Raw genomic sequence first — 19,502 nt, forward strand, 5'->3', positions numbered from 1 at the left:
TTCATTTCTTTTTCATTCCAAGCCACTTCATGTTCGCTTTTGAAAAGGCTTGAACATCACCAGTTCTCTCCTCTCTCTCTCTCTCTCTCTCTCTCTCGTTACCTTTCAAATCACTGACTTCGCCATGTCTATGTGAGAAACCATTGTATACAAGTACAATGAAAGTTGATTAGTGATAATAATTATTTCTGATATGGTGTTCAAGGCCATACATTTGGTGTTAGGAAACAGTCGATTTTAATTGACCCCAGTATTTCATTTTAACCACTCTGGCAGAATTTGAACTTAGAATGGAGAGAAATGTAACTCAACACCGTAAACCTTTTTTTCAGGCGCTTTACTCATTCTACCTATCACTCATTGCCCTTTTATATAAATGATGATGATACTACTATAAATAATAACGAGAATTTTATATCTTGAGGCTATGTGATTCAAAGTGTGAAGCACTGGAGCTATGCGGGAAAGAAAGCGATCTTCTGTACGTAAGAGAACTTGTCTTCTCTGACCAAACTGCATTCTGCGACTGACTGACTTGAGTGACCATTAGTAGTTGGATCTGCTTCTTTGAGAATATTCTTACTCTACTCATGCACACACTGCTTGCAACTGTTTAAAGAATAGCTTGTGAGAATAATTCATATAGCCATCTCTTAGTGTATTCGTATATGATTTGTAAATTCATCTAACCGTCTATTCATTTTGTCTTCTTATATAATTGTCTATTTTTTGTCTGTCCCTTTCACTATCTTTGTGTGTGTGTGTGCATATATATATATATATATATATATATATATATATATATATATATATATATATATCGTTGCATATATCTATTTCAATTCGTCTGCTTCTCTAAAGATCTATCGATTTATTTATACGTTTGTCAGTCGAAATGTCTTTTTTCGTTTTTACTATCTTTGTAACGTTCACTTAGAAGTCGCTGCCCTTCTTCTGCTCCTGTTCCCAGATTAAAACTCCCTATAATGAGACACCGACTTCATCTTACCCAGTTCCGTTACGTGTATTGCTGAGTAAAACTGTATTTGCAGAAATACCGTATATAAGTTGCTTTTCATTCCACATGTGTATGTATGCATATTTATGTGTGTGTGTGTGTGTGTGTGTATAATATATATATATATATTATTTTTCCTTATGTAATGTTGGACTATCATTGAATCTTACTATGGATCAGATGTTTGGGTATGACTTATAAAACTAGTAAAACAGTATAACAAATGGCACAAGCTTGACTTCCTAAGAGATGCTACTTTATACTCACAGATACATCATGTACAATAACGCAATCAGGAATATATTTCTTTTGTCTGCATATTAGCAACAGAAAGGATGCAACATATCAAGATATCAACTTGATTTGAATGTTTCCAATAAGTGGATTGTACTGAAGGTCAGTACAATAGCAGACTATTCCACATTTTCTCTTATCCCTCAAAAAAGAACAAGTATAGCCATTTGAAAGGCTTCTGCATAGTTCTTGTTAACCGAATCTCATATCCATGAGGCTTTTTTCACCTTTGTCCAAGGTGCCATTCAATGGGATCAAACTGAGAACTCTGTCGTAACAAAGCAAATTTCTAACTATAGAAACAATGATCATGCAGAATAATTAGAGAATGCACTGGGTTTGTAGTGACTTGGTGGGACCCAGTGTTAATTATTGAGAAATACCCACTGTGTGGATATCAAAAGAGATCAGCGCTTGTATGGAAGGGCAGCGGGCACAGAATATTAGAGACATCATCATCATCATCATCATCATATGTGATAGGAATAAGTGATGCATAGAATAAGTAATGACGAACAGTATTTGTGAGAATTATATTTAATAAGATGTGAGGAAATATCAGTTCCTATCTGATAATGCTTGATCTCGGAAATGTCATGTTGCACAACATTGATAGATGATGTACTGCAGAGTCATCGACTCCAAACCACACACTAAATACACACACATTACCATACTATTAACACACACACAATGTGTTAATATATGCATGTAGGTGTCGAACACTAACCAAAACACATGCATGCACCTATATATGTTCTGGACAAATATGCATGTTCCCATACATTTGCACACATGTACATGCATGCATGCACACACACACACACACACTGACATTTACACACAAAGGCAAGAATGTACATGCACCCTAATTACATGTGTGCGTGCAGCAGATACTAGCACACCTTCACACACACCGACATCCAAACATTCATACATCTGGTACACACACACACTCACTCACTCACTCACTCACCAGTCTTACTTCTGCTGGCCTCCAGTCACTTAGATGCAACCAGCTTCCTGTCCAGACTCACAGTCCAAGAAATTTCCCTTTTCTAATGGAAACACTGTTGCTGAGCAGTCCATCTGACTTTGACAACACTATGTGATCTACTTTGACCAATAACAGCCCATTTCCCAGTAACCATCTTGGACTTCTCATATTCTCCATTCAGTCATGTGAGCCTGAACGAGCTAGGTTTTTGTTAGAAGCGATGAAACTTTGTTGCATGGATCTGAAACAAATTGTTTTAGATAATAATAATAATTTGTTTGTTTGTATGCATGTCTGTGTGCATGTGCTTTGCCCCTACTACTTGACAACTGGTGTTGATTTGTTCACGTCTCTGTAACCTAGCAGTTCAACTAAGGCTACCAGTAGAATAAGTGTAAAAAATAAGTAGTAGGGCAATTTGTTTCACTAAAACCTTTGAAGGTATTGCTCAGCATGACTGCAGTTCAGTAACTGAAACGAGTAAAAAGATTTAAGATCAATTAGTCAAATAATGTATGTCTATATATGCCTTTCATCACTTTAGGAGTTAACAAACTAGTACAACATATATCATTGGTCACTTCAATCAGCGAGGATTTTGGCCTTGCACAACCTAGTTTTAGAGTGTTAGGCTTACGATCATAAGATAGTGGGTTTTGATTCTTTTGACCAAGTGGCATGTCATGTCCTTGAGTAATGCACATCGTTTCATGTTCCAGTTAACTCAGCAGAAAATCAGTGCCAACCGATTACTGGTGCAGCCCTCTCCCTCTCCCAGCTGTCATATCCTAGATGTTCTACTGGGTGAAAGGTTAGAAGATTGAGCAGGTGTATAAGCAGGTTACTAGCTACCAGGTCATTCATGCTTGTGAATGATAGTTGTGCGTATGTTTGTGGGTGTTTGGATTTACAAACGGGAGAAAGAGTGTATAAAGTTAATAGAGAAACAACACTTTTTTAAATGTAAATATAAATATGGATCCATACCACAATGGCTGTTTTGATGTACTTGAAGCTTTGGTTATGGTACATGGACTGAAGAGGAATCAAGGAGTTCTGTGATGCAAAACTATTTCAGGAAACTAGTCAGCCACTTATTGTTTATAACAAGAGACCTGAGAGTTTCTACAAGACAAGCTGTTGTGGATTACATATATTTATGAATGCAGTAAGATTCCAACCAAATAGAAAGTGACTTAGTAATGAAATATGGTAGAAAGAGCCATAAAAGCTGAGAGAAAGGCTTGTAAATAATGGAATAAAATGGTGAATAACAAAGAATATCAGGTGATTAGGAGAAAAGTGGAAAGAAGTTTGTTAATGTTCTCCATTGTGAGGATTGGAAGCCTGAGGTGTTCTTGGTTGCAAAACAGTGTAACAGTTTAAATTGCAATGTTTGGTGAAAAATGTGTTCATAATGATAGCTGCACCCTCACTAATGCCAAATAAAGAGGCATGGAAATTTTACAAGTTGTTGAATGAGGACAATGTGTGGGTGAGTGTTGTATTATCTCAAGTCGACCTGGTAGGGGCTAATTAGTGAAGCTGACAACTATATAATTGAAGTGCCCACTAGCTGCTATCTGTGCCATATAAAGGTGGAGATGGCAGCTAGTCACTGAGGTACTGAAAATATCAAGTGAAGTAGGATATGTTGGTAGTTATTCAAAAGATATGGAAGCGAACTAGCATATCTTTTTAGGGAAACCTTGGATAAGCTGAACCTATGGATTAAAGTAGTAGAAAGGCCAGAGAACTCAAAAAAATCCCTGATCTGTAGAACATATGCATTTGAAAGAATCCCCTATATGGATAGCAACTGTATGTGTGTAGTATAAACCCACAAATAAACTGTAAAGCTAAGAATGTAGTTTATAGTATAAAGTGTAACAAGGGACAGTGCAGAAACAGGACGACGTACACTGGAGAGACAATGTAGGTGAGAGTGGATAAGTGAACATTGGTGGCAGGTCAAGGAAGAGAAAAACTTGTTAGTGCTCTACCAAGATGCTCCGTTAGAACATGAAGGCTCAGTTAATAACATAGATGTTATTATATTATTGTCACATAGAACAGACATGACTCTTGGACAGGTTACGGAGGCCACACACATAGTAGTAGATGGACCAAGACTCAACAAAAAGGATGAATGGAATAACACCCCTCACTACACTACACTACACAACCTGACAATTGAAGATAGAATGAGAAGAAAAGGGACACACATACACGTACTAAAGAAGAAAATGAATATAAGTAAAGACTGTAATAAGCAAACCTATATTCACGTACACAAAATACATGTACTTAACACATAGACGTACACACACAAATACAGATGCAAATACATGTGCAGATAAAGATACATACTGTAGAAAAACTAAATGGAATAAGCAGAACAAGAAGAGACACATGGGTTAGAGAGTTGCTGAAGAGGTCACAGAATGCTTGATGAAAGAACTTTGACAAAGAAACTAAAACCATATATACTCACGGATAGGTTGCACTTTTTTTTGCCAAAAAATTTGATAAAAAATCAGGGGTGCGAATTATCCCTTTGACATCACAGGGATCTGAAGTAGACATTTTTCTTGTCAAGTTGATACTTGTTGAGTTGATTTAACAATTAGACTACTTTTCAAAAAATTCACTTCCACAAAAATTAGGGTTAGGGTTTTGAAATAAAGATGAATATTTGATAATATTTAACAAATATTTGTTATATTTACATTAAAAAGGGCTATGTGACCCCCTAGATTATAGTGTGACCTATCTGTGAGTCAACCTGCAAATACCTACTTTGAAAATAAAAGTGAATCATCCTAAAAGCAATGTGTTAGCTTGCCATTTATCATGACCTCACCCCAATGTCTCTGATGATCATTGGAAGACAAGTAGTGAAGAGCTCTGGATTGATAGTATCTCCTACTTGTTTGATGTCCTTCCCAACTGGAACTTTTACAGGTGGTGACAGCAGAGGTGTATCGGCAGTTCATTTTGATTTCAATTCCTTGAGAAATGTTATGTATTTTAACATGACTCCAGCATACATGACTCACAATATATAGACTTCAACACTACAACCACTTTGACACTATCAAGAACTTTCCAGAATCTATAAATATTGCACAAAGATACAGCTTATAATTTTTCGCTTTGTTAGAATAAATCTTTGATCTCTCTATCATACTGGAACTCCTCTGGAGTGTGTGTCTGCCCTTTGCCCTTGGCATCACATGATGGTTTTAAGCAAGCATCACTGTTTGTTTCCAGCCTTCCATGAAAACATGTCTGGCCATTGGGAAATACTACCTCATTTGGAAACAGGTGGGAGTTGGCAACAGGAAGGGTATCTAGCCATAGAAAATGTACTTCAACAAATTTTGTGTGATCCATGCAAGCATGGAAAAGTGGATGTTAAATGATGATGATATATTCATAGATATGCATGTGTGTGTGTGTCATATATATATATATATATATATATATATATATAGATGTTTATGTATCTTGCCTTGTTATAATTCTGCTGGTATCTTTATCTCCACTTAAGTACAGTATTCTATCAAGGGAGAGAATTCAGTTATTCATTTGTCATATATATATATTTAACAAATATGTCATATTATAAATGCTTAATGAGGTTGGAATATTTCTCTCTGAGCCATTATTCTACCATGGTCAGCTAGACATCCTATTTGGAAAAGTTTACAGTTTATCAAACATCCGGTTTTAAATAGTGGAAAGTGACAAGGAAAGTAAATGAGTAAGGTGTACCATGATAAAAACAGTGATATAAATGAATATTTGAATACCTGTCAAAGTTTAATCATTGTTTTTACTCATATATAGTTATTTACAGTTTTGTTCCAGGTATATAAATTATTTGAAAAAAGAAAAAAATTGGTTTTGGCTTATTTTTGTGTGATCAATTAGTTTTAACTATTTAAACATTCCAAAATAAGATTATAAAGTAAGCTTCTTGATTGTAGAAATCCACTAAAAAGGCTTTGATTGGCTTGGGGCTACAGTAGAAGGCACTTGTGCCAAATAATGGTTGCACTCTGTGTGTGTGTGTGTATGTAAAAAAATATATATGTGTACATTAATATGAGTATGCATACTTATATATGTGTATATATCCTTTCATTGGTCAAACAAAATTTATTGAGGCAGATTTTCTCCAGCCAAATGCCTTTGCTGTTGCCAGCATTCACCTGTTTTCAAGTACAGTAATATTTCTCCTAGTCCCTTGAACATGAACAGCTCGATGGCTAGATACGATTTCAAAGAAGATAGCACATGAATGACACCATGTTTATGATGGCAACACTTGTTTACATCTTGGATGTGATTTGAAGATAATGTGACTTGATCACATGTACACACAAAATACATGCACTCATGTACACATACACAAAATACATGCTCTCCTACACACACACCATCACCATCATTATTTTAATGTCTATTTTTCCTTGCTTGCATGAATCCGATAAGTGTATGTTGGGACAGAGTTTTCTACAGCTGGATGCCTTTCCAGTTGCCAATGCTGTTTCCAAATAGGGTAATGATCTTTAAGTCTATGAAACAACAAACAACTGGACATATTCATATATGGAGACATGTACAACACTGAAATAACCCTTTGTTTGTGATGGTTGTGTAACATGTTAAGACGTGTCATGAAGCTAGGACATGTTCTCACAATATACTGCAAGCAAATGATATTGTTTGTGAAGCCATTGTTTATAGTCAGTAAGGAAGCTATATGCAGAAAATGTGAAATCATTTGCGCACGCACACACACACACACACACACACACACTCATGCATCTTTACATGTATGAGATTCTTTCAGTTTCTGTTGATCAGGTCTTCTCAAAGATTTGATTTGCTCAATGCTGTAGTAGAAGACACTTAAGGTGCCATGCATTATGCCTGAACCTTAAACCATATGTTTAGGAAGTAAACACCTCTTAATTACTTTGCCATATTTGTGCATATATATCGTTATCATCATTATTTTTAGTGTCCACTTAACCATGCTTGCATGGATCTGGCAATACATGTGTGTGTATGTATATATCATCATCATCATGATTGTTTAATGTCTGTTGTCCATGCTGGCATGGGTTGGACGGTTTGACCGGGGGCTGGCCAGCTGGAGGGCTGCACCAGACTCCAGTCTGATCTGGCATGGTTTCTACGGCTGGATGCCCTTCCTATTGCCAACCACTCCAAGCACGTAATGGGTGCTTTTATGTGCCACCGACATGGGTGCCATTTTTGTGACAATGGTATCTGCCATGAGTTCAATTTTGCTTGGCTTCATGGGTCTTCTTCTCAAGAACAACATAATGCCAAAGGTCTCTGTTATTGCCTCCGTGAGGCCCAGTGCTCAAAAGGAGCTCAGCCACTTTGCCTCCGTGAGGCCCAACACTCGGAAGGTGCTCTTTACATGCCACTGGCACGGGTGCCAGTTACGTTACACCAGCATCAGCCACAACTATGATTTCACTTGGCTTGACAGGTCTTCTCAAGCACAGCATATTGCCAAAAATCTCAATCACTAGTCATTGCCTCTGTGAAGTCTAAAGTTCGAAGGTCATGCTTTTTTATTTTCATTTTTGTACACTTTTTTTAATGTTCATTTTTCTTATGAAACTTAGTTCATTTGTTTATAATCCCTATTTCATATCACTTAATTGGCCATTAAGTAAATCTTGACAACTTTTCCTTAGTGAAAGTTACTTAAAAATGATACCAGGAATAGGCACAGCTCATTGTTATATTCAGTAAGAACATCTGTATAATATTCAAGTGTTTCTTTACCTTGGAGTCCCAGTTTCAAATTCTCCTGTTAGCCTACAGATGGCATTAGTAAACCATTCTAATAGACTTTCTTCTTCCAAAGTATCACTATAGGATGATAAAATCTGTAATAAAGCCCCAATAACAGAAGTTATGTAGTGGAAGAAATTATTACCATCTTCCATTCTTGTTGTCCATTCTCTTTTCAGGAACATCTTTTTAGTAAATTTCACCAAAATTTAACTGATCCAACAGTTTATTGTAAATCCTTATTTTAGTTTTACTATACATAATCTATATATATAACCTTTTTTTAGATAATGTATTAGTGCACATATGACTGTTGTTATGAAGTTTGTTTCACACTCACTTAATTTGAGATTCAATTCCACTTGACACCTTGGGCAAGTGTTTTCTACTTTAACATTGGACTGACTAATGCCTTTTGAATGAAATTTGGCAAATGGAAATGGAAACAGCAGAAAACTTATATTTATATACGTACGTGTGTTTGCTCTATGTTGGCACTGCTTAAAAACTGCTCTGTTTTGTTTATGTTATGTAACTTAGCGTTTTGACAAATGGAGATTGATAAGTACTACAGGTCATTATGATCAACTATGCACTTCAAGACAGTGCCCCACCATGGCCTAATGATTGAAATAAGTAAACGAATATTAGATATATGCCAGTCTTGTTTTTAAAGGTAGCCTAGTTCTCGATTTTCCCAGCTTCAGTGTTTTATTGAAATTCTGTTACACTGTTGCAAGGAAAAGAAAATTTGTTATAAACTGCATGAATAATGTTTATATTATACTGTAGCATTATATTACTCTGTTGCATGTAGAAGAAGCTGTTCTGAACAGCATGAATGGTGTTTATGACATCTAATGAGTTTTATTTTTGTCTTTTGAGTTTACTAGAAGGCACTTTACGCAATTTAACACGTCTTCAATTCATTTGAAATTTAGTTTGGAAATAAAGAACAATAGCTTCAATTTTACTGCTAGAATCAGGTTAATTAAAAACATTTAAGTAAGTGAATAAATTCAGTCAGTATATTTATTGTTTACAGAATTGATAACGTTAATCTTAATCAATTAGTTTTATTTTCCTGTTTAGAATCCAACAAGAATGTTCTTTGTGAGGTTTGCATACATTTTAATTGCTCTCATTAACTTGTGTTCGGGTTTTCTTCCTCATGCAATTATTTTCTTCACAAAGAACCCCACCTAGTTTATAGAGCTAATTAACTTAAGCAATTGATTACTTTTTCATTGGTATTTAACACTAAAAGATATTTATTAAGTATTTCTCCATGAATTGTAATTCTTGTTTCTCCTATTCTTCATTTAAATAGTATTTATTTACTATTTCCTCTTTGATTAATTTATTGGAAGTTATTCTTCATACAACTAATATTTTTTTAAAAGTGAACTTCTTCGAATGATATTAAGTGAAATAAAAATTGTAACTATTATCTTTTGATGAATTTTTCTGTCTTTTTAAAATTCGTATAAAGTATTGTTTTCGTTGGTTCATATATTTTTGCATTTTTTATTGACCCTCCTCACTTTACTAAATGGTTAGCATACACACATTTTAGAAGTTTTTTCTTTTAATCTCATCATTATTAAAATGGTTCTGCTTTCTTTCAAAGCAGTGGCAGAAATTCATATCTGAAAAATCTTTTTTTAAATAAAGAGAAGATTGTTTATTTGTAGCATCATCTGTAATTTATGCTCAGATGTAAATGGCTACCTGCATGCCTGTATTCATTGATAGACTTATTTCTTACAAGAGAACCAGGAACTATGATTTATTGCATCATTTTGTTATGTCCTTGAAAACGATGTATTTATATTTTTTATCTTTTTGCTTGAACTTATGTAGCCATCTTTTATGAATTTAAAACTATAATTCATTGATATTATTAGTACTTTTTATTGTTCTTTTCTTTTTTTTTTTTCAAATATGGATAACTGTTTTCAGTAAACTTTAATCAATTACAATACTTCAGGTATGGCTTTGTACATTGGTAATTGTCAGTTTTGACAAAAGAGAAACATTTATTTTTTAGTTAATGTCAATTAGTTTTAGTCCTCTTTGGCTATTTTTCACTCTTAAATGTCATTGGCATTGTTCTCTAGTATTAATGATTTAAGTAGGTCAGCATTTTGTACATTTTGAAATGAAGTAGTCAGATATAATCTCAATTTGCAGTTGAGCTTTCATTTCAATTAAGCTTGCTACTAATCAATTAATTGATTACTATCCAAGTGAATTGTGAACAAAAAAAACAAAAACAATTCTACTTATTTATTTTTAAAAACCTTCATATTATCTACACCAATTTAGTTACAAAAAATTTATTCCTGAAGAAGAATTCATTAAAAAAAAAAAAAAAAAAAACTTGTATACATTTCAGATTGTGTGTGTGTGTTTTATATTTTGTGCCAGTATTTTAACAGTTTTTAGTATTTTGTAGATGACTTCATTATAGTTATAAAGACAAATACAAAACATGGCACAGTCTAACATTAGTGGCAGAAGCTTGCTTATCAGCATTATTTGTTTATAAAGAATAAAAAGTTTTGAATGGTACAACAATGCTCTATAATACAAACAACGGGCTATATACCTGTTGTAATTTAGTTATCCATAGTCTGATGATATTTTGGAATAAAATTCCTTCTTCAGGTATTCTGAGATGGAGTCGCTGCTAAAATCAGTTGGAAAAACCGATTACAGCAGCAACTCATTCTAAGAAGGAATTTTATTCCAAAATATCATCAGACTATGGATGACTAAATTACAACAGGTATATAGCCCGTTGTTTGTTTTATAGAGCATTGTTGTACCATTCAAGACTTTTTATTCTTTACAAACAATACACAATGCTTCAAGCGAACTGCAATACTCTCTTATTTGTTTAGTTTATATGGTTAAGACTCTGGGGAGAGGGTACCGTGTTTCAGTGTTCCCAATTTGTCAGCATAATTCAAATGCTGGTTTATTAATGAAAGAATTAGAAAACTAAAAAGCATGAAATTTCTATGTGTACAAGAGACAAATTAAATGTTTCAATAATCTTAATGGTTGCAAAATGAATGAAGATAGATATTTCCAGTTCTAAATTGAAATCAAATTTAAAACTCTGCTTGCTGGGAAGCTTATTTCGCACATTCTCATTAATTATTTATTGTTCTTCTATGTTGTTATATCTTATATTAATCAACTTTTCTGCTTTAGGGATTAGAAAATTATTATCATTATGCAATACAATGAAAAATATTGCAATAATAGGAAAATATTGACCATTATTGGAGTTTAGGTGAGGTATTTAGAGATCTTCAATTTATTTTTAGTCTTTGACATGTGTTTTTTTTATATCTGTTATAATAGACAGATATACTGATACACACACATACTGTCCAGTCCCTTATAGTTCACTATGGTTTCTATCATACATACACATATAAGTTTTTCTTAAGGTATGGACAGTCTGATAAATGTTAGTATATGTGAGATGAGGTACTCATCTGTGATCTTTAGCTACTATTTTTGAATAAATGAATATGTGTATCCTCTTATATTTTACTGGTTTCATTTATTGGACTGCAGCCAAGCTGAGGCACCTCTTAAAGGGTGTTGTTATTTTATCAGACTTAGTCGATTGTCTAAGTTTTATGATAGAACTGGCATATTATTACTGTAATGCATGCTTGTGTATTCCCAATACACTTGTAAAATGGTTGGTAAGACAAAAGGTATCCAGCTACATGACGTATATGAACACCAGCCAATTGAAAGCAGATATAAAACAACATGGTAGAGAGTCTGATCCCACTGTGGGGTATTTCAGTAACTGTCTTCTACTATAGCCTTGAGTTGGCCAGTACCTTGTGAGGGGAATTTAGTTTGATTGAAGCTGTGGAAGAGACCATCGCATGCATGTGTGTTTGTATTTATATGTTTGGCACAACACAAGGAAGTTGTAAAAGTCTGTGTTGTTTCAAAAAGTATAATGTAGTGAGCAGACAAATACCAATAAGATACATACTGCATTGAAATGAGTAATAGTGCTCCAGCATGGCCATAGTGCAGTGTTTGAAACCAATTAAAAATATATACACATGAATGTATATTCACTCATGAACACTTGTATTATTCTTGTTAGAATGTGAGTGTATATGTGCACATGATGATAAATGCTGCAAATAATGAAACCTATGACCTTCACTAACATGATAAAATTAAGTGCATAAAAGTATTGGTTCTACAAAAAGTTGTAATTGTGTAAGATATTGATTTAGAATATAAAGAATGAAGGTTTGGGTGTAATCTTTTGAAAAATGTATTGGGCTGTGAACTTTTTTTTTGAAAAAAAAAAAAAAAAATCAATCATCTGTAATTTAGCTGCAGACATTTTTATCCAACAGATACAATTTTAACTTAGTGCTTATTTGATTCTGTTTTGTTATCCAATCACATTTTTAATGAAACCATAACCTTGCCAGTTGGTGTAAATAGGTAGCAACAAGCATAGTGAGAGAGAGATTGATAGATGGCTAGCCAGCTTGAGTTAAAAAGCAACTAAAAAAGAATCAATGATTATATGTAAACATTTAAGACAAAGGCAAGAGAACATTTTCTTGTATTATTTTTGTAGTTCTTGTATTTCGTATGAATAGTTGCCAATGGAGCTTATAAACTTCTTGTTTATAATAGGGAATTGTTTGCAATGTCATATTCAAAATTTGATCCTTTAAAATTTGTTTTCTATTTATTTATAGAGAATAAACAAAATATATCTTGCGGTGGCAGTGGGAAATCCGTTTATGAATTCAATATTTTTGCTAGGAACATTTTCAATGTATAATTCTTAATATTATCTACATTTTCATTAAGTAATTGAATGTTAAGTGAGCAGAAAGAGTGGTGAACCAAATTAGATGTCTTAGCAATATTGTGTCCTGTCTACATTTAGAGTTCAGATGCTACCTTTCATCTTATTTGTGGTTGGTGAGACACTAGTATCAACAATGCAGTGGGATCAATTTTATAAGCAGTGAAAATTGTTGTTGTCTCTCTAGTCAGGAGAAATCAATTTTTTTTTTTTTTTGTATTAAGTGGAAAATATAATTTTTCTTTAATTTTAATGCGTAAAGTTAAACCTGTGCAATTATTTTTGTTGCAGTAGAGATAAAAATAGATATACAACGAGAGAAATTGTAATGATAAAGAGATGTCTATTGACCTAGACATGAATTCAGCTTTAATTAAGTTGCAGTGTAATGTCTACATACCGGACTATCATTTATTAATAGCAGGATTCAGTGAAGAAGAGACAAGGTTCAAGATTATTGATAATTTGATATTGGAATCGTAAAGTTGCCATATTACCACTGTGTATCATACTGGAATATTTCTATAGCCAAAGACTGCTTAACATGACTCATGCCTCAGGGTTTTCTCACTTTACACTCAGTTCATATTTAACTTTTCAGTTTCATATTCTATGACAGGGATCAGCATCTTCTTTTCATAATAGCTCACTTTTTTCTTGTCATATTTCCCCATGGTTCCTATTGTACCAGGATTCCCCGATCCCTTATCTGGTGTTCAATGCGGAAACTAGGGATAGATGAATAGTAGGTGAGTGGTACAAGCCATGTACAGAGATACTGTCAGTAAGGTGAAGGTTGCTGAGTATAGCAGTGAATCCATTGTACAAGTAGGAGTTCACCAAGGATCAGTCCTCATCCCCCTCTTGTTCATCATAGTCCTCCAGGCTATAACAGAGGAATTTAAGATGGACTTCCATTGACAGCTCCTCTATGCTGATGACTTTGTTCTTATAGCTGAATCATTACCAGAACTAGAAAAGAAATTTCAGGTGTGGAAGCAAGTTCTGGAATCAAAGGGCCTTAGAGCTAATGCTAACAAAGACCAAAGTTTACGTATGTAGAAAAATGGATAAATCACAAATTCCTTCAGGGAGATGGCCCTGCTCGATATGTAGAAAAGGCATAGGTAGAAACTTCATCAGGTGTGCCCACTGTAAGCAAGTCAGCAGTGGAGGTGGATGATCTGAAAGCATAATTGCTAGAATAAGAATAGGCTGGGTAAAGTCCAGAGAGCTACTACCTCTGTTAGTAATGAGGTGCCTCTCCCACAGAATGAAAGACAGATTGTATGATGCCTGTGTACGAACAGCCATGCTACATGGCAGTGAAACATGGGCTGTGCCTGCAGAGGATGTGTTAAGGCTTAAAAGAAATGAAGCCAGTATGCTTTGCTAGATGTGCATGAGCAACAGAGCGTAAGTATCTTGAGAGAAAAACTGGGCATCAGATGTGGTGTGCAAGAGAGAAGACTGTGCTGGTATGTTCATGCTATGAGTATGGATGATGACAAGTGTGTAAAGAAGCTCTGATCTCTAATTGTGAAAGGAACCTGTGGAAGAGGTAGATCCAGGAAGACATAGGATGAGGTGGTGAAGCATGATCTGTGGATGTTGAGTCTCATGGAGGTGATTACAAGTGATTGAGACATTTGGTGATTTGCTGTACTTGAGAAGGCATGTCAAACCAACTGTGGCCAGTGCTGGTGACATGTAAAAGGCACCCACTACACTCTTAGAGTGGTTGGTGTTAGGAACAGCATCCAGCCTTGGAAGCCAAGCCAAACCAGACTGCAGTCTGGTACAGTTCTCTGGCTTACCAGTTTCAGTCTAACCCTAATCCATTCAAGCATAGAAAATGGATGCTTGATGATGATGATGATGCTGATGCTGATTGGTTTTGTGTGTGTGAGGGGGGGGGGGTGAGAGAGAGAGAGAGAGAGAGAGAGAGAGAGAGGGATGGAGAAATGTGCAGATATGGCTGTGTAGTTAAGAAGTTAATTTTAAAACTGTGGTTTTGGGTTTGTTCCTGTCACACCTTGGGTTATCTTGTAAAAGACAAGGAAATATAATCTACTTGGAAAAAAAAAAGGATTGGTGACAGGAACAGCATCTGGCTGAAGAAAACTAGCTCAACAAATTTCGTTTTCTCATGCCAGTATGGAAAAAATGTAAGTGATATGTGTGTGCATGTCTGGTTAGCTCTTTATCAAAGGTTTCATGCATCTAACCATACCATGAACTCTCTCTCTGTCAAAATGTGCAGCATTGTACAGTTCTATATTTAAGAATTGAGGAATTATGTGACATTATTTACAATTGACGGATATTTGTCCTCATCTTGTTTGTTGTTAACACAATGTTTCGGATGACATACTCTCCAGCCTTCATCAGCATTGATTTGATTCTCAGCCAGTACACTTATAAATAAAATCAGTAAAAGTGTAGAATATATTTCATATATATATATTCTTTTAAGTTTTGGTCCTGAGGCTGTGGCCATGCTGAGGCACCGTCAGTATAATCACCTTTTAATTGGTCAATTCTATGGGATTGGCTTTTGGCAATGATTGGAGTTCGATACTGCTGCCCTCATTTGAGCTTCCTGCCTTGATACTGGTTCATCTCGGATCTTAGATAGCAAGAAGGCAAGTTGTTTCTTGAAAACATCTATCTCCACTCCACATCCCTCTGATGTTTTGGCTTGGTGTTAAATAGCTGTGGGCCCTTGAATCCCAAGCTATTGCACTACATGGTCCTCACTTTAGATGAGATAGCTAGGACTTTTGCAATAGTGCACTGACGTCTCATATAACTCTCAATTCCAAAGCTTGGTGCCAGCCCCTCCAGAATCTTCCACACATATATCACTGCATACCTCTCCCGTCCAGGGTGTAGAGTTGTTGTTCTTTCAGTCACTCCAAGTAGCTCAGTTGTTCCATTGATGCAATCTTCCTTATGTAGTATCACTGAACTGCCTCAAGTTCTGATATTAATCCTACACTGTAAGGTGACCACAGTTTAGAGCAGAAACTCAAATGGCTGAGGACAAATGTCCACCATAGGACCAGCATAGTTGTTAAATACGAATGAGAGTGAGAAAAACTATTTTAGAATCTTTAAATCTCAACTAATTATCAACTTTTATTGAATTGATTTGAGAAACAAAGCTGGTTTTAATTTCGTAAAAGAAAGAAAGAATCAATATTTGTTGAACTGAAGCCACTATTTTCATGGAATGTCTTGTTGTCATCTAAACTAGCCAGTTATTTATTCTCCTGATATCCAAAGACAAAAAATATTGCAATATAAAATTAGAGAAAAATAAGTTTAGAGTTGGCCTTGAAATTTTAATTATTTGTGAGAATGACAATATATGAATTTTGTTAATCCTGTTTTTAGCTTAATAGTATTATTTTATATCCAAGAGGAATTCTTTGGAGTACATCTACAATAAGATGCTGTTTGACCAATTCCTAAACCTGACAATGTATTGTATTTCATCTACATTGCCTAATGCCATTGGAAAATGGAAGAATGCCACAATTTTTCTCATTTACATTTCCATATTACATCTTCAGATTGCAAAAGTGGCACCTGAAAATAGCATCTCTTTTATTTTGCTGTTGTGTATTATTATACTTCATTTATCTCAGAATTATTTAAAATGAAAGACTTTCCATTTTTAAAATATTAACCTTTCCCTTTGTTTACCTTTTTTAAATGTCATTTCTGTCATGAATTATCCTACAATTTCTTTTGCTTTACAGATTATTAATCTATGTATAAGATTTTGGATTTTATCACATACAAATGCATTACATCAAAGTCTTTATTCTTAATCTTATCTTTCAGAGGTCCATAAATCCCAAGCATAGTCTAATTTTGTCTTAGCATTGATATCAGCCATTCAGGTAGAACTGTATTACTGGCAAATCATTCTATTGATTATTAAATACAACCAAGGATTAACCACCTGCATTTTGTGCTGTCTAATAGGTTTATCCAATTTTATGTGGAATTAGTTTACTCTTTTTTAGTAGGATAACAATGGTTTGGACTTTGACTGAGGTGAGTCGATCAATATTTTGGTCTGAGGTTATTCACCTACTTATCAATTATCATTTAGCTCAATTGATTTCAGAATTGATCTCAGCTGATATACATTTAATATTACATGTTGCATATCTTACAAATTAGGATGTGTTAAAATATAAACATTTTATCATGTATTATCACTTACAATTAGTTTAGTGAAATTGTAACTTGAAATTTTTTTTTACACACCATGTAAAAACAGTTTTGATATAAAAATAAAAGCAATAATTTTGGAATGTATACAATTCAAGATATGTATTCCAAAATTACCATTTCTATTTTTTATATTCAATATTTGTTATATTCAGTTTCCAAAATGAATGTCTTTCACATGTAGGTGCTGAATTACTACTTTCCTAATGCATGTTCAATAATATAAGATAAATGTAGAACTAAACAATTCCAAAGTCCTGAGGTAAAGTTTTAAGGTTTCCAAATCCCTTCTTGAATCTCCAGTTGAATAGGACAGTGATCTCTCACAGGTTACATTCTCAGAAGATTTGGTACCGATTCCCCACCAGCTAGTTTAACTGACATAAAGTAGAATTACTGAGATAATGGAAAGCTAATGTAGAAATAAGTACAAAATAATGCACACCTGCAGTAGGATTGAATATGAATTGATAATGAATGGAAATGTGAACATTTTATGAAAATGATGTCAGTGGAATTTCTTTTAGATCTTCTTACACTTGAAAAACACTTCAGATTTGCTCCGATAAACAAGTATTGCCCTCTGTTCTTTTCAAAATAGTTTAATGCCTTATTATTTTCCCTCAATATAACTATTTTATGAGTCTTTTGGTTAATGAAAGCGTTTTTAAATGTATTTTATAATGTTCTTTCATTTTAATTTATCTATGTTGTATTTTTTTCCAGAATATATTTCATATGTGGTGTACTTACCAGAGGAATAAACAATATAGCAATTCATTTTATTTATTAGTAAGTATTGTTTTATAATTTTAATTGATTTCATATCACTTGTAGATGAGACATAGTTGATAATAAAACTTCATTATTCACTGAAGTGCAATCAATGTCATAGGTATTAGAGATGGTGGATCAGATAAGGGGTAGGTGTGTAACCATGTCAAATGAAGAAATGGGTCCTGTTGTGGTTCCTACTGCAGGGACTGAGAATAGAGGATGGAGAGCTTGGTGTAGGTGGGTGTGAGGATAAGAACAAAATGAGAGTTTGTGTGTTTGTAGAAGACAGAATTGGTGAGGGTAAGGTATTGAGGTAAGGGAAATGGGGGTAACAGAGATGGAGGCCATAAACTGGAGAGAGGCAGTGATTAAGAACTGCTGAAGGAGATGAAAGTGTTTAGCTCCAGGAGTAGGTGAGATAAACTGGGAGATTTGGACTTGATGTGGCCAATAGTTAGGCTGGTGCAGTTCAGTCCGATTGTTGTTCCTATGTCCACTCCAGTGAACTGTTCCTATGTCTTAACCTATGAAGAAAAAAAAAAAAAAGCAATTAAGGGTGAGCACAAGCTTGGCTAAACAAAGAGAGTTGAGCTACTAAGATAAAGAATGGTGTGAGGGCTGAGCAAGTGTGTGGGGATATGTAGGATATGGATGTCCATGGTGAAAATGAAGTGTGAGGGGCTGAGGGAAGAGGTGGAGGGCATGGTTGGTGTCATGGATGTGGGAGCAGAGAGCAGCCACCAGGTGTTGAGGTAGGGAGAGATGAGTTCAGTTGGGCAATTACAGGGTTTTGGGTTGATGGATCTTGGGGAAGAAGTGTATGGGGTTGGAGGCAGTGGAGGGAGGAAGGAGGAGGAGGAGATGAGTCATTGGATAGTGGATGAAATACAGTGTTGGTAGTAGTGGTAGGTGTTGAGAGGCAAATGACAAAGAGGAGGTTCCAGAACTATTGCATAGTGTTGGTTCTTGGAGTGGTCAGCACATCGCATGACCACAACTCAACCCTTGTTTACCAATTTGATCACAAGATCATCCCAACCTCAAAAGGAGCAGAGAGTGAGGAGTTTGGTATGGAAGAATACTTTTGAAAGTTGAAGTGATGCATACATGGTGATAGGCGTCAGTAAATAAATCCAGGGTGTAGAACTGGCTCTGACCCAGTGTCTTGTGCTACAGGTGGTGGTCTTGGTCCATGATGGTGCATAGTTTGATGCAGTGCAGAGACTGTTCGATCTTCGTTCAGGTGTAGATATAATTGCTGGTAGGTGTTAGTTAGTGTGAAATGAAGGCCTCTACAAAGGAGGATACTTGTGGAAAGAGTTAAGTCAGGAGGGAGAGGTAGTAGAAAGGGAAGTGGGTGGGACAGATGGAGTGTAGGTGGGCTGGGAAAGGGGATTGGGAAAGAGAGATGTGTGAGGAGGGTAGGAGAATGTGAGTGGGGCTGA

The 19,502-nt window shown here is 35.0% G+C and overlaps 1 protein-coding gene across 7 annotated transcripts in view; it reads left to right on the plus strand.

Moving 5' to 3' along the window:
- Nucleotides 1-19,502, plus strand: part of LOC106882512 (uncharacterized) — a 147,189-nt gene that overhangs the window by 28,105 nt on the left and 99,582 nt on the right. For all 7 annotated transcript variants that reach the window (XM_089363910.1, XM_014933208.3, XM_089363913.1 and 4 more), the window contains exon 2: nt 18,007-18,072. The gene's annotated coding sequence lies outside the window, so the exon portion shown is untranslated. The remainder of the gene's footprint in view (nt 1-18,006; nt 18,073-19,502) is intronic.

The sequence above is a fragment of the Octopus bimaculoides genome, chromosome 15, assembly GCF_046866305.1.
Source record: "Octopus bimaculoides isolate indiv1 chromosome 15, ASM4686630v1, whole genome shotgun sequence".
Classification (NCBI taxonomy): domain Eukaryota; kingdom Metazoa; phylum Mollusca; class Cephalopoda; order Octopoda; family Octopodidae; genus Octopus; species Octopus bimaculoides.